Raw genomic sequence first — 13,464 nt, 5'->3', positions numbered from 1 at the left:
GAAGGTAATTGTTTTTACGTTACATTTTTTTTCTATTTTCAAAATGTTGTGTTCCTTTTGCAATTATAAAAATGCTATCTCTGATGACCCATCAAGAGACCACTGAAGAACCTATTAGAACCTATTAGAAGTAGTGGGATTGTGGAGCCAAGGGTAGGGAGATTGTGCAGTGTTGGGCTGGCAGAATTGGGGGGGGGGGCGGTGGCTCCCAGTGACCCTCAGTCAAATTCTCCTTCACAGGCCTAATACTCTCCATACATTGAATGATTCTATCCCCAGCCCTTGGAGCAAAAATAGACATAAATTTGGTCTATTGACTGTGTGCATCTTCGCTGAAGATAAATCTCACATTATTGCAACACATTGGGTATGAATGCAGGCAATATTCCTGTAAGTCCTTACTCAAAAATTGTGCCGGTTTGGTTTTAATGTTGTTACTGAAGGCAGGGGGGAGCAGCTTGTTACCCAGGCTGCAGTCACAGTTGGACCTCCTTCCTGCCAATCATTTTTGCCCTAGGAGACGTTACCAAAAGGTGGAGAACACATCTCCCAGTGAAGCATATGCCCCCTGGTGGGTGAGAATCTCCTAAGAAAGTTTGGGGTGGGGGTATCCAGACCTGCTCAGATGTATGAAAAGAGATCCTACCTGTGGAGGATGAGGGGCCATGGGGAGAGCTAGGAGACCGCATGCCAACTTGGGGAATGGGTGGCAGGTTCTGTGAGGTATCACTCCGTGGTCACTCTAACCCCTCCTCTCTTGCCTGACTCCACGGTAGAGGCTATAGGAGGTAAAAACTCAGTTTTCCTGTATGGGCATCCATCCATCCATTCATCTGTTCACCCCTTCATTAAGCTCATTTTGACTGAGCAGCAGTTCTAAGTACTTGGAATACATAAGCGAATAAAGATCCCCTCCCTCAGGGCACATTCCAACCAAGATGCATTTCTGGCTAACGTCTTGGGAGGGAAGGTCTGCTGCTGCCACATCTTACCCTTTCTCCTGCCCACATGGAACCATGAGGATGGAAACCACACACTAAGGGTGGTGGAGAAGGGAGGGTGAAGGAGCCTGGGTCCTCCTGTATTCTTCTGTGCTTCTTTTTTAAACCACTGTGTGGAAGATTTCCCATTATTTGTATCTGAAAGCAGCCCTCACTTATATAGAGAAAGTGGGAGCACAGAAAAGCTATGCCTGGCCTCTGGATGTCTTGACATCCTGAAGACAAATCTTGCCTGTCCCGCTCATTTTAGAGGACTCTTAAATTAGGCCTCCTGACTGAGGGGACCCAACTCTAAGAATGAAGAAGGAGTGAGGATTTGGGGGTATGAGTGAAGAGGGAAGTTGGGGCGGACCCCACAACAGCCTGGTGGCCCTGTAGGCATGGGGTGGTATGTACTAATTGGGGCCATTTTAGTGGCAGATACCAGAAACCCAGCTCATTATAGAGGAAATTTTATTTGGTCACTTATGAGAAGTCTGGGCATGGTCTAAGCTCAGGCACAAGTGAATCTAAGAGGTCAAATGACATCATCAGAGCTGGGCTTCCTCTGACCCACTCTCAGCCTTGCTCTCTTTGTGGTTGCCTTCATTCATTCTCAGGTGGGCTCTCCCCATATGGGTACAAGATGACCTCCAGCAGGTCCAGGGGGAACATTCTGTTCTTTCAGAATCCCAGAAGGGCATAGCAGGACAGAAAATTCTTTTCTTTCTCAACGGATTTTCCATTCTATATTCTGAGTCTCATTGGTTTGTCTTATTTCATGAGTTCACCACTGAGACAGCCGTTGTGACCAAGTGGATAAATGCTCTGACTGGCCAAACCTTACCACATGGGCACTCCTGGAGGCAGACATGGAGTCCCTTCAACACAACCCCATGGACTGAGAATGGAGCCTGTGGTACAGTAAAAAATAAGTATTTGATATTTGCCCCTGGTTCCTGTCATGCAGCCCCCAAAACCATGGCATCTACAGAGTGATAGAGTGTCTTCTGTATGCCTGTGGTACAGTAAAAAATAAGTATTTGATATTTGCCCCTGGTTCCTGTCATGCAGCCCCCAAAACCATGACATCTACAGAGTGATAGAGTGTCTTCTGTATGCTAAGGAGATGAGGTGGCTGGAAGCCCCTAGATAGCTTCAGGCATAGGGGCTCCTTACCAGAAAGACCAAGGCATGATTAGAGGGTTGGAACACTTAGCCCCACCCCCCAATCTCCAGTGAGGAGACTGAGTTAATCACCAGTGGCCAGCCATTTCATCAATCATGCCTATGTATTAGAAGCTCCATAAAACTACTGAACAACAGAGTTTGGGGAGTTCTCAGGTTGGTGAACACATTGAGGTGCTGGAAGGGTGGCATGCCCAGAGAGGGCATGGAAACTCCACACACCCTCCTTCCCCATATCTTGTTCCCATTTCTTCCATTTGGCTGTTCCTGAGTTGTATCCTTTCATTTATTTATTTTATTTTTTTAATTTTGGCTGCATTGGGTCTTTGTTGCTGCACGCGGGCTTTCTCTAGTTGTGGTGAGTGGGGGCTACTCTTTGGTGCGGTGTGCAGTGTGCGGGCTTCTCACTGTGGTGGTTTCTCTTGTGGCGGAGCATGGGCTCTAGGTGCGTGGGCTTCAGTAGTTGTAGCAAGTGGGCTCAGTAGTTATGGCTCGCGGGCTCTAGAGCGCAGGTTCAGTAGTTGTGGCGCACGGGCTTAGTTGCTCTGCAGCATGTGGGATCTTCCCGGACCAGGGCTCAAACCCGTGTCCCCTGCATTGGCAGGTGGACTCTTAACCACTGTGCCACCAGGGAAGCCCATGAGTTGTATCCTTTATAATGAACTGGTAATAATTAGTATTTTACTGAATCCTATGAGTCATTCTATCAAATATGGAACATGTGTGTGTGTGTGGGGGAACACCTGGGGAGCTGGACAGAAGGGAGGATTACCTGGGGATCTGACACTTGCAACTGGCATCTGAAGTGGGGACAGTCTTGTGGGACTGAGCCCTTAACCTGTGGAGTCTGATGTTAACTCCAAGTAGTTAGTGTCAGAATTGAATTAGATTATAGGACACCCAGTTGTTGTCAGAATTGGCTGGTGTCTGGAGAGTTGAGGAATTGGTTATTGGTGTGGAAAAAAAATAACACAGTGGTTTCCCAAGGATGCACTCACAAGCATATGGGACATAGATCTAGGTAGGGACAATAACAGATGCACTTGGAGTCCCAACCTGTGACCAGAGGCAGGCTTGCTCTTGTCCTGGGCTCAGAGTCAGAAGGTTCTCCAGCACCAACTTGGGGTCAGGTGGCTCCTGGAACACGTCTAAGAGGGGCTCAGGCTAGGAGGGCTCCATTTGGACATTTCAGGCTGCAAGTAACAGAAACACTGACCTAAATTGACTCACTTGAGAAGGAAATCTAGTGGAAAAGGAGGTCCCAGGCAGGCTATCTTGCATGGGCTTTGTCCAAGCCTGTCTTTTCTCACAGCTGCAGATGAATGCCAGCAGTAAGTAGAACAACATATTTCCTTGTTCCTGTTGGGTGGGAAGAGAGAAAGCCTTCTCTCCTCTGTAGAATGAATACCTCATCTTCAGCCAATTGTGGTGACCTGTCCAGGTGCCCCTGGACAAATGTGGTCAACAAAGAAATGCCGAGCCTGATTGGGTTAAGCCTGGGCCCTGACTGGAAAAGGGAATAGGATTACATCATTGCTTAGACTGGCCTGTTTGCTCACAAGAAATCCATGGAGGTGCATGTAAAGCGGGTGAGTTCTGGGTAAGTACCCTCAATGCAGAGCAGCGGTTGCCTGATACAGCCCTGACCCCTCCGGAAGAGACCTCCTCGCCTTCCCTACTCTCTCCTCTTTCTGTCCCTTTTCACCATTGATCTCCCCACCACTCTGTTCTAACAGAGTGTTTCTTTTTTGCCTCCTCCTGCTTTCTGACTCCACTCAACAGCCTGTTTCATGAGCTAATTTTAATTGTATATATATTTTCACCTTAGCATTGGCTATATGGGTTTGGGCAGGAGACTATACCTCATTAAACCTCAAGTTATTTATCTTTAAAATAGGAGAGTTAATATTGATCTCACATGGTAACTGGAAAGATTAAACATTACATTTAAGGGTTCTGATGCTAGCCAAGATGAAGACCACTAAATTCTATCTATCTCATTGATTACAACTAAAAACTCTGGACAAAGTGAACAAGTAAACATGTTAGCAATGACAGGAAGATTGGAGAGAAGAGCCAAAACTTGAAGAATAACCCATAATGGACACAAGATTCCCAGATTCTTTTCTTCTGTCATCTCCCAGTTTTTTTAAAATAAATTTATTTATTTTATTTATTTATTTTTGGCTGTGTTGGGTCTTTGCTGCTGCGCAAAGGCTTTCTCTAGTTGTGGTGAGTTGGGGCTACTCTTCGTTGGAGTGCACGGGCTTCTCATTGCGGTGGCTTCTCATTGCGGAGCACGGGCTTTAGGCGCACGGGCTTCGGTAGTTGCAGCACGCGGCCTCAGTAGCTGTGGTGCACGGGCTTAGTTGCTCCGTGGCATGTGAGATCTTCCCGGACCAGGGCTTGAACCTGTGTCCCCTGCATTGGCAGGTGGATTCTTAACCACTGCACCACCAGGGAAGTCCCCATCTCCCAGTTTGGAATTGAGGTCAGTCCCAGTATAGAACTGTGCAGAGAAATCACCTCTCTATCCAGAGGACTAGGAAAGGGGCCTCTGCAAGATGAAGTATGTGTGGGAAAATCCTTGGGCTCATTTTATTTTTCCTTTCTTTTTTCTACCCTGTCCCTGCCCTGAGGACAGCCTTAGTTGCAAACCTGCAATACTGTACCAACAGTGTGAATACCTAAAGTTCCAATAGGAAACTCATATGAGCCAGAGAGTGCGGGGCAATTCCCAAAGAGAAGATAGCTGGAGGAGGGATCCCGAATTCTGTGGATGAGCAGATATATATCCCAGGCTCACCTCCAACCTGCACAGAGCAGACCCAAAGCAAAGTGGCAAAGTCTTTTAAAAAGCATTTTATTTTGAAATAATTATAGATTCATAGGAGGTTAAAAATCCTTTGTACCTTTCACCCACCTCCCCCAGTGGAGACAACTTATATAACTTCAAAACCAGGAAGTTGACATTGGTGTAATACTATTGACTAGATACCTTATTCAGATTTCACCAGCTTTTACATGCACTTGTGTGTGTGTGTGTGTAGTTCTATGCAGTTCTATCCCATGTATGGATTTGTGTAACCACCACCACAATCAAGACACAACATTGCTCCATCCTCACAAATAGACCCTCTCCTGTTGCCCCTTTATAATTGTACCCACCCCCATCCCTGTCCTCTGGCAACCACTAACCTGGTATCCATTTATGTAGTTTTGTCATTTTGAGAACGTCATATAAATGAAATCATACAGTATGTAACCTTCTAAGACTGGCTTTGTCCACTAACGTAATTCCTATGAGATCCAGCCAAGTTGTGATATGTATCAATAGTCTGTTTCTTTTTATCGTTGAGCAATATTCCTTTGTATGGTTGTACCAGAGTTCATTTGACCATGCACCTGATGAAGGACATTTGGATTGTTTCCTGCTTGGGGCTATTATTAATAAAGCCACTATCGCTATGAACATTTGTATACAGGTTTTGTGTGAACATAAGTTTTCATTTCTCTGAGATAAGTGCCCAAGAGGGAAATTGCTGGGTCATATGGTAAGTGCATGTTTAGTTTATAAGGAACTGCCAAAATATTTTCCAGAGTAGCTGTACCACTTTACATTCCTGCCAAACAAAGCCTTTGAAAACTAAGGTGACATTGGATCTACTACCCACAGAAGGTAAGACAGAACTTATAGTCTGAACCTAACCAGGACCAATTGATTGCTAAAACCACCACAACGAAAAAATCATTCTCCAGAGGATTTTAATAGTACCCAGAACCTCACAACATGATATTCAAAATGTCCAGGATACAATCTAAAATTACTTGAAGTATCAATGATGAGGAAAATGTGACTAATTCTAAAGGGAAAAGACAATCAACATAGATGCCAACCCCCAGATAACCCAAATGTTGAAGCAGCTATTATAACTATGCTTCAGGAGGTAAAAGTAACACTCTTTAAAAAAAGGAAAGATAAATATTCTCAGCATAGAAATAGAAACAGCCAAACGGAAATTTTAGAACAAGAACACCCCCCCTCCCCCGTATTTGAATTAAAAATTCCCTGGGTGGGATATATAGCATAATAGAGATGACAGAGGAAATAGTTAACTTGATGGTAGAACACTAGAAATTATCCAATTTGAAAAATACAAAGAAACAAAATGTGAAAAAAATGAAGAGCTCACAGATCATGGAACAATATCAAAAGGTTTATGACTCGTGTTATTGGAGTCTCAGAAAGAGAGGAGAAAGTGATTAGAACAGAAAAAAAATTGAAGAAATAATGGCTGAAAAATCCCCAAATTTGATGAAAGGCAAACATTTCCAGATTCAAGAAGCTCAGCAAACTTGAGGCTAAATTCAAAGAAAACCACACTCAAAGGAAAACACATTATAATCAAGTTAATGAAAACTAAAGATAAGAATAAACCTTGAATGCTGTCTTCATGCATTGGAAGAACTTGTATTGTTAAAATGTCCATACTGCCCAAAGCCATATATAGATTCAAGCAATCTCTACCAAAATTCCAACTGTATTTTTCACAGCAAAAGTAAAAGCCATCTTTAAATTTGTATGGATTCACAAAAGAGGTTGAATAGCCAAAGCCATCCTGAGAAAGAAGAGCAAAACTGGAGGCATCACATTTCTTGATTTCAAACTATATTACAAAACTGTAGTAATCAAAGCAGTATGATACCCGCATAAAAACAGACACATAGACCAATGGAACAGAATCGAGAACCCAGAAACAAAATCTCTCATATGTGGTCAATTAATATATGACAAAGGAGAATATTCAATGGGGAAAGGATAGTCTCTTCAATAAATGGTGTTGAGCAATCTGGATATTCATAGGCAAAAGAATGAAATTGGACCTCTGTCCTACACCACTCACAAAAATTAACTCGAAATGGATTCAAGACCTAAACATAAGACCTGAAACTGTAAAACTTCTAGAAGAAAACATAGGGAAAATGCCTTCTTGACATTGGTCTTGGCAATAATTTTTTGGATATGATGCCGAAAATGCAAGTAACAAAAGCACAAATAAGTGGGTCTACATCAAAATATAAAGCTCTGCACAGCAAAAGAAACAATCAACAAATGAACAGACAGCCTACGGAATGGAGGAAAATATTGGCAAATCATATGTCTGATAAAGGTTAATATCCAAAATATATAAGGAACTCATACAACTCAAGGGCAAAAATGGAATATTATTCAACCATAAAAATAAGGAAATCTTGCCTCCTTCAACAACATGGATGGACTTGAAGGCATTATGCTAAATGAAATGTCAGACAAAAAGGGAAAATCATATGATCTCATTTACAGGCTTACCTTGTTTTATTGTGCTTCCCTTTATTGTATTTTGTGGATACTGCATTTTTTACAAATTAAAGGTTTGTGGCAACCCTGCATCAGGCAAGTCTATCAGTGCCATCTCTGTGTCACGTTTGGTAATTCTTGCAATATTTTACTTTTTCATTATGATTATGTTTGTTATCTGTGATGTTGCTGCTACGACTTGCTGAAGGCTCAGATGATGGTTAGCATTTTTAGCAATAAAGCATTTTAAATTAAGGTATGTACATTGTTTTTTTATAGACATAATGCTATTTCACACTTAATAGACTACAGTATAGTGTAAACATAACTTTTATATGCACTGGGAAACAAAAAAATGCGTGTAACTTGCTTTATTGTGATATCTGCCTTATTGTGATGGTCTAGAACTGAACCTGCAATGTCTCCGAGGTTTGCCTGTATATATGGAATCTAAAAAAGCTGAACTCATAGAAACAGAGAGTAGATTGGTGGTTGCCTGGGGGTTGGGGTGGGGTAAATGGGGACATGTTAGTCAACGGGTACAAACTTCCAGTTATAAGACGAGTAAGTTCTGGGGATCTATGTACAGCCTGGTGACAATAGTTAAGACCACTAATTAAAAGTTCAAGGAAACACTAAACACACTAAAATATGGTGTGTTCCCTTCCCCACCCATGTCATTGCCGTGTGCCCTGCAGGCCCTATTTGTGCTTTCCATTTAGACCAGCGGTTTCAACACTCAATGAAAGTTGACTGAAGAACAAATGAATGAATTCAGCCCCAGGGCTGTTGACCAGCCAGCATTTCTAGCAGGATGTTGGATTTTATTCTTGTTGGAGGACGGAAGGAATGCAAAGTGCCCACTGAACTGAGAAGGCATCTGGAGACCAAAAAACAAGGCAGGTAGCTCCATATAATCCATGGGGCACTTTATTATAGGGTAACTTACTCACAGGGTGGGATTGAGGGACAACGATCCGGAAGTATTTATAGCTGCATGCCACACCACCAAGGGGCCACTGGCACAAGGTGCTTGGAAATAGGACATACATTCCTAAGTCAAAATGTGTGAATGGGTAACTAGTCTCATGGGCACTGGGAATATGTCAGTGAAGCTTTTCATTGTTGTTTGGGGACATAGAGGCCACCTGGTCCCAATGATTATTAAGCAATATCTATTAAGTAAAAAGCCCTTGATGACAAAGAGGTGACTTACTTTACAGTACAGTCCTGGGTAGGGTCACAGAAAGGACAGGAGGAACTGTAAGGGCCCAAGATGGCATCAGTTAGGCTAACAGCCATACAGCTCTCAAACAGATCGGTCTCCAGGAAAACAGGTCCTTCCTGTGAACCCCTCAAGGTCAGAGCTCAATATACCTTTTTCTCCATACCTTCACTGCCTATTCCCATTTCCCTCACTCCCACCCCAGCTCAGATTCAGATCTGGCACAGGAAGTGAGGATCCGAGAGGAGGTGCAAACTCCTCAGCTGTGCCTGACCTGGGATCATCTGTGATTTGCTTGCATGGAACCTCTTTACATAACTACCTTCTTTGATGAAAGACCCTAGAGTTTTCTTTCTGGAACCCTCACTCCGCTCTTGGCTCACGTGCTTCTGGGTGAGCCCCACCTCCTTAGGTTCAAGAGGAGCTGGTTGTCCCAGCTTGGCCAAGAAAGTCACCCCCAAGCAAGGTTGATTTGTCTTTTAGGCACAAAAGGCACAGTGTCTGGGGCCCACAATACTTCCAGGGGCTCACAGCAGTGTTTTAATTTCTCTTAAAATCAGAAGAAAAAACATGATCTTTTAGGGGTCTAAGATTATATTCATCTTCATACCAATGCAATTGTGAAATAGATTATAAAATATGTTTTATGGAGGAAGGGGCCCATGAGGGCAGAAGTCCCAGGGGCCTGAAAGTCACGATGCAGACCTGCTGACAGGCCAGCAAAGAGCCCAGTGTGGGCATGTGCTTCTGGCTGGTCTGCAAGGGGGTGGTGTTCCAAGATCCTTGCTGGAATTTATGGGGAGGAGGGTTGCCAAACTCATGGAGAGTCAGCTGTTAGCTACAGTTGGGAGAGGGGTTGTGCTACCTACCCACCTGGGGAGGGTCTTCCCAAGAGGGGAACCAGTACAAGAGGAAAGAACATGTTTTTGATAGTATCGCAGGTGCAGGTGGGCCTCAAGGCATAGCTGAGCTGGACTTTCAAGTTTCCTGAGCCAAGAACTCTGGAATTTTGCTGGGACCAGTTTGTGTTGGATCCCTATTATTCACCACCAAAAGAGTCCTGGCAGATGTAGCCTGTGAGGAAATAAAGGCCCTTTGCCTTAATAAAACAGAATGCAGAGCTGCTTGACTACTTTAAGATTACAGGCCTATTCAAAGTTTTCAATTTCTTGTCAGTTTTAAAATTTTCTATCTTTCAGGAAACTGCCACATTTATCACGTTGTCATTTTTATTTTTAGCATGAAGTTCTCCTTTATAATGCTCTCTTATTCTTTATAGTTCTCTTTACTTCTTACCAACCAACCCCTTGTTATTCCAACCCCCTCTTGTGGTTAATAATTTGTTGTATTAAATTTTTCTGTTCAAATTACTCAGTGACTTCTCTCTCCTGACTGGATTCAGACTGATAAATGTGTTTTTCTTTTTAATTCTAATTTTATTTTATTCTTAAACAGGTAAGTGTGTCAGTCAGGATGGGCTAGGTTGTTCTGTGGTAACAAACAATGCCAAAGTTCCATTGACTTTCCAACCTTGTTTGGGCTCCATGTTCATCCCGAGTTGTTGGCAGCTTCACTGCATGGACTTCTTACTCAAGGACCCTGGCTGGCAGAGATCTCACTGCTTGGACACTACTCATCTCTGGAGCGAGAGGAAGTGCATAGCACATGTCACTTCTGCACACATTTCATTGACTAAAGCAAGTCATATGACTGCATCTAATGTCCAGGGGAATGCAGAAGTGCAGTCTGATCATGGGTCTAGGAGGAGGAAAACCAGAAGGATCAGTGAACAGCACTAATGACTATCAGAATGGGACATTCATGTGGGATATATTCACGTGTAATACATTCACATGGGATACTATCACTGGGATATAGTCAAATGTTTCAGAGATCAAGCAATCCTACCCACCAAACAGATAAGCACTTTTATTGGTTTCTGTGTAAACTTCCATTTTTCATATTTCTTTATGCAAATACAAATAAATGCTTGTATATCTTATCCCGTCTCTCAACATGGGTAAAATGAATATATTTACCCATTAAATATATAAAATATTAAATATATATACTATATATTCTGTTCTGTAATTTTTTTAGGCAGTTTTTTTAAACATCTTTATTGGAGTATAATTGCTTTACAATGGTGTGTTAGTTTCTGCTTTATAACAAAGTGAATCAGTTATACATATACATATGTTCCCATATCTCTTCCCTCTTGTGTCTCCCTCCCTCCCACCCTCCCTATCCCACCCCTCTAGGTGGTCACAAAGCACCGAGCTGATCTCCCTGTGCTATGCAGCTGCTTCCCACTAGCTGTCTATTTTACGTTTGGTAGTGTATATATGTCCATGCCACTCTCTCACTTTGTCACAGCTCACCCTTCCCCTTCCCCATATCCTCAAGTCCATTCTCTAGTAGGTCTGTGTCTTTATTCCCATCTTACCCCTAGGTTCTTCATGGCATTTTTTTCTTAGAATCCATATATATGTGTTAGCATACGGTATTTGTCTTTCTCTTTCTGACTTACTTCACTCTGTATGACAGACTCTACGTCCATCCACCTCACTACAAATAACTCAATTTCGTTTCTTTTTATGGCTGAGTAATATTCCATTGTATATATGTGCCACATCTTCTTTATCCATTCATCGGATGATGGACACTTAGGTTACTTCCATCTCCTGGCTATTGTAAATAGAGCTGCAATGAACATTTTGGTACATGACTCTTCTTGAATTATGGTTTTCTCAGGGTATATGCCCAGTAGTGGAATTGCTGGGTCATATGGTAGTTCTATTTGTAGTTTTTTAAGGAACCTCCATACTGCTCTCCATAGTGGTTGTATCAATTTGCATTCCCACCAGCAGTGCAAGAGTGTACGCTTTTCTCCACACCCTCTCCAGCATTTATTGTTTCTAGATTTTTTTGATGATGGCCATTCTGACCGGTGTGAGATGATATCTCATTGTAGTTTTGATTTGCATTTCTCTAATGATTAATGATGTTGAGCATTCTTTCATGTGTTTGTTGGCAATCTGTATGTCTTCTTTGGAGAAATGTCTATTTAGGTCTTCTGCCCATTTTTGGATTGGGTTGTTCGTTTTTTTGTTATTGAGCTGCATGAGCTGCTTATAAATTTTGGAGATTAATCCTTTGTCAGTTGCTTCATTTGCAAATATTTTCTCCCATTCTGAGGGTTGTCTTTTGGTCTTGTTTATGGTTTCCTTTGCTGTGCAAAAGCTTTGAAGTTTCATTAGGTCCCATTTGTTTATTTTTGTTTTTATTTCCATTTCTCTAGGAGGTGGGTCTAAAAGGATCTTGCTGTGATTTATGTGATAGAGTGTTCTGCCTATGTTTTCCTCTAAGAGTTTGATAGTTTCTGGCCTTACATTTAGGTCTTTAATCCATTTTGAGCTTATTTTTTTGTATGGTGTTAGAGAGTGATCTAATCTCATACTTTTACATGTACCTGTCCTGTTTTCTCAGCACCACTTATTGAAGAGGTTATCCTTTCTCCACTGTACATTCCTGCCTCCTTTATCAAAGATAAGGTGATCATATGTGCATGGGTTTATCTCTGGGCTTTAAAACTTCTGGATTTGAGAACCCTGGCTAAAGTTTATCATGGAGCCCTGAGGAATCCAGACATCCAGAGCTGTTTAGCTCCAGTCAGCGTCATATTTTGGACTTATGTGACATATGAGTTCCTTTAAAAAACAATCCCACCTGCTAAATAAAGTTTGCTATGTAGCTTTGCTGATGTGGGCAGTGGGAGCATAGAATCTAAGGCAGGCAGAGCAAGCTTGAGTTTTGAAAACGAGTCCAGCCTTGCCACTTGTCTTCTCACACCCTCCAGCGGCTCCCCATACATTCATAGTCCAGTCCTTGGCCATCTCATGGCCTCAGGCCCTGGATGCCTCCACCTCTCTGCTGTCATTCTCCACCATTGCACTTGCCCCTTTGCTCAAATGTCACTTTCTCAGTAAGACTTCCTCTGATCGCCCTATATAATGTAGTCTTTCCCACCCCAAACTCTCTCCCTTCCAAACAATTTTTCCTCCTAGTCCACAGCTGCTTCCACATTCTGACATCACATTATAGGATGTTTTGTTCCCAGCTGTATCCTCAGAGAGCAGTGCGTAACACACAGTGGGTGCTGAATAACTACTTGTGGAACGAATGAATGAAGGACCACACTACAAGTTGTTTCCGCCTCGGGGCCTTGGCGTGGGCTGGTGTCTTTGTCGGGAAACTTCTTCCTCCTCAACACACAGTTGGCTCCTTCTTGTTAGCCAGGTCCCATTAAGTGTCCTCACCTCAGAGAGGACTTCCCTGACTCCCTAATATCCTACCTCTCAGTCTTTATTTGTCATCCTGCTTTATTTAATTTTTCTTTAACTTGAGAAATAATTAACATAATGTAAAATTTCATGTAACATAGAACTCACCATTTAAAAGTATACGGTCAGTGCTTTTGAGTATATTCACAAGATTGTGCAACTGCCATCACTGTCCAATTCCAATTCCATAACACCCATTACTCCAAAAGGAAACCCCATGCTCATTAGCATTCTCTTCTCATCCCCCTCCCCCAACCCTGCAACCACTAATCTACTTTCTCTATGGATTTGCCTATTTTGGGCATTTCACATAAATGGAATCATACAATCTGTGGCCTTTCGTGTTTGACTTTTTTCGCTTAGGACATTATTTTCAAGGTTCACCCATGT

The sequence above is a fragment of the Hyperoodon ampullatus genome, assembly GCF_949752795.1.
Source record: "Hyperoodon ampullatus genome assembly, chromosome: 4".
NCBI lineage: Eukaryota > Metazoa > Chordata > Mammalia > Artiodactyla > Ziphiidae > Hyperoodon > Hyperoodon ampullatus.
The sequence above is the reverse complement of the archived record's forward strand: the minus strand, read 5'-3'. Positions refer to the sequence as shown.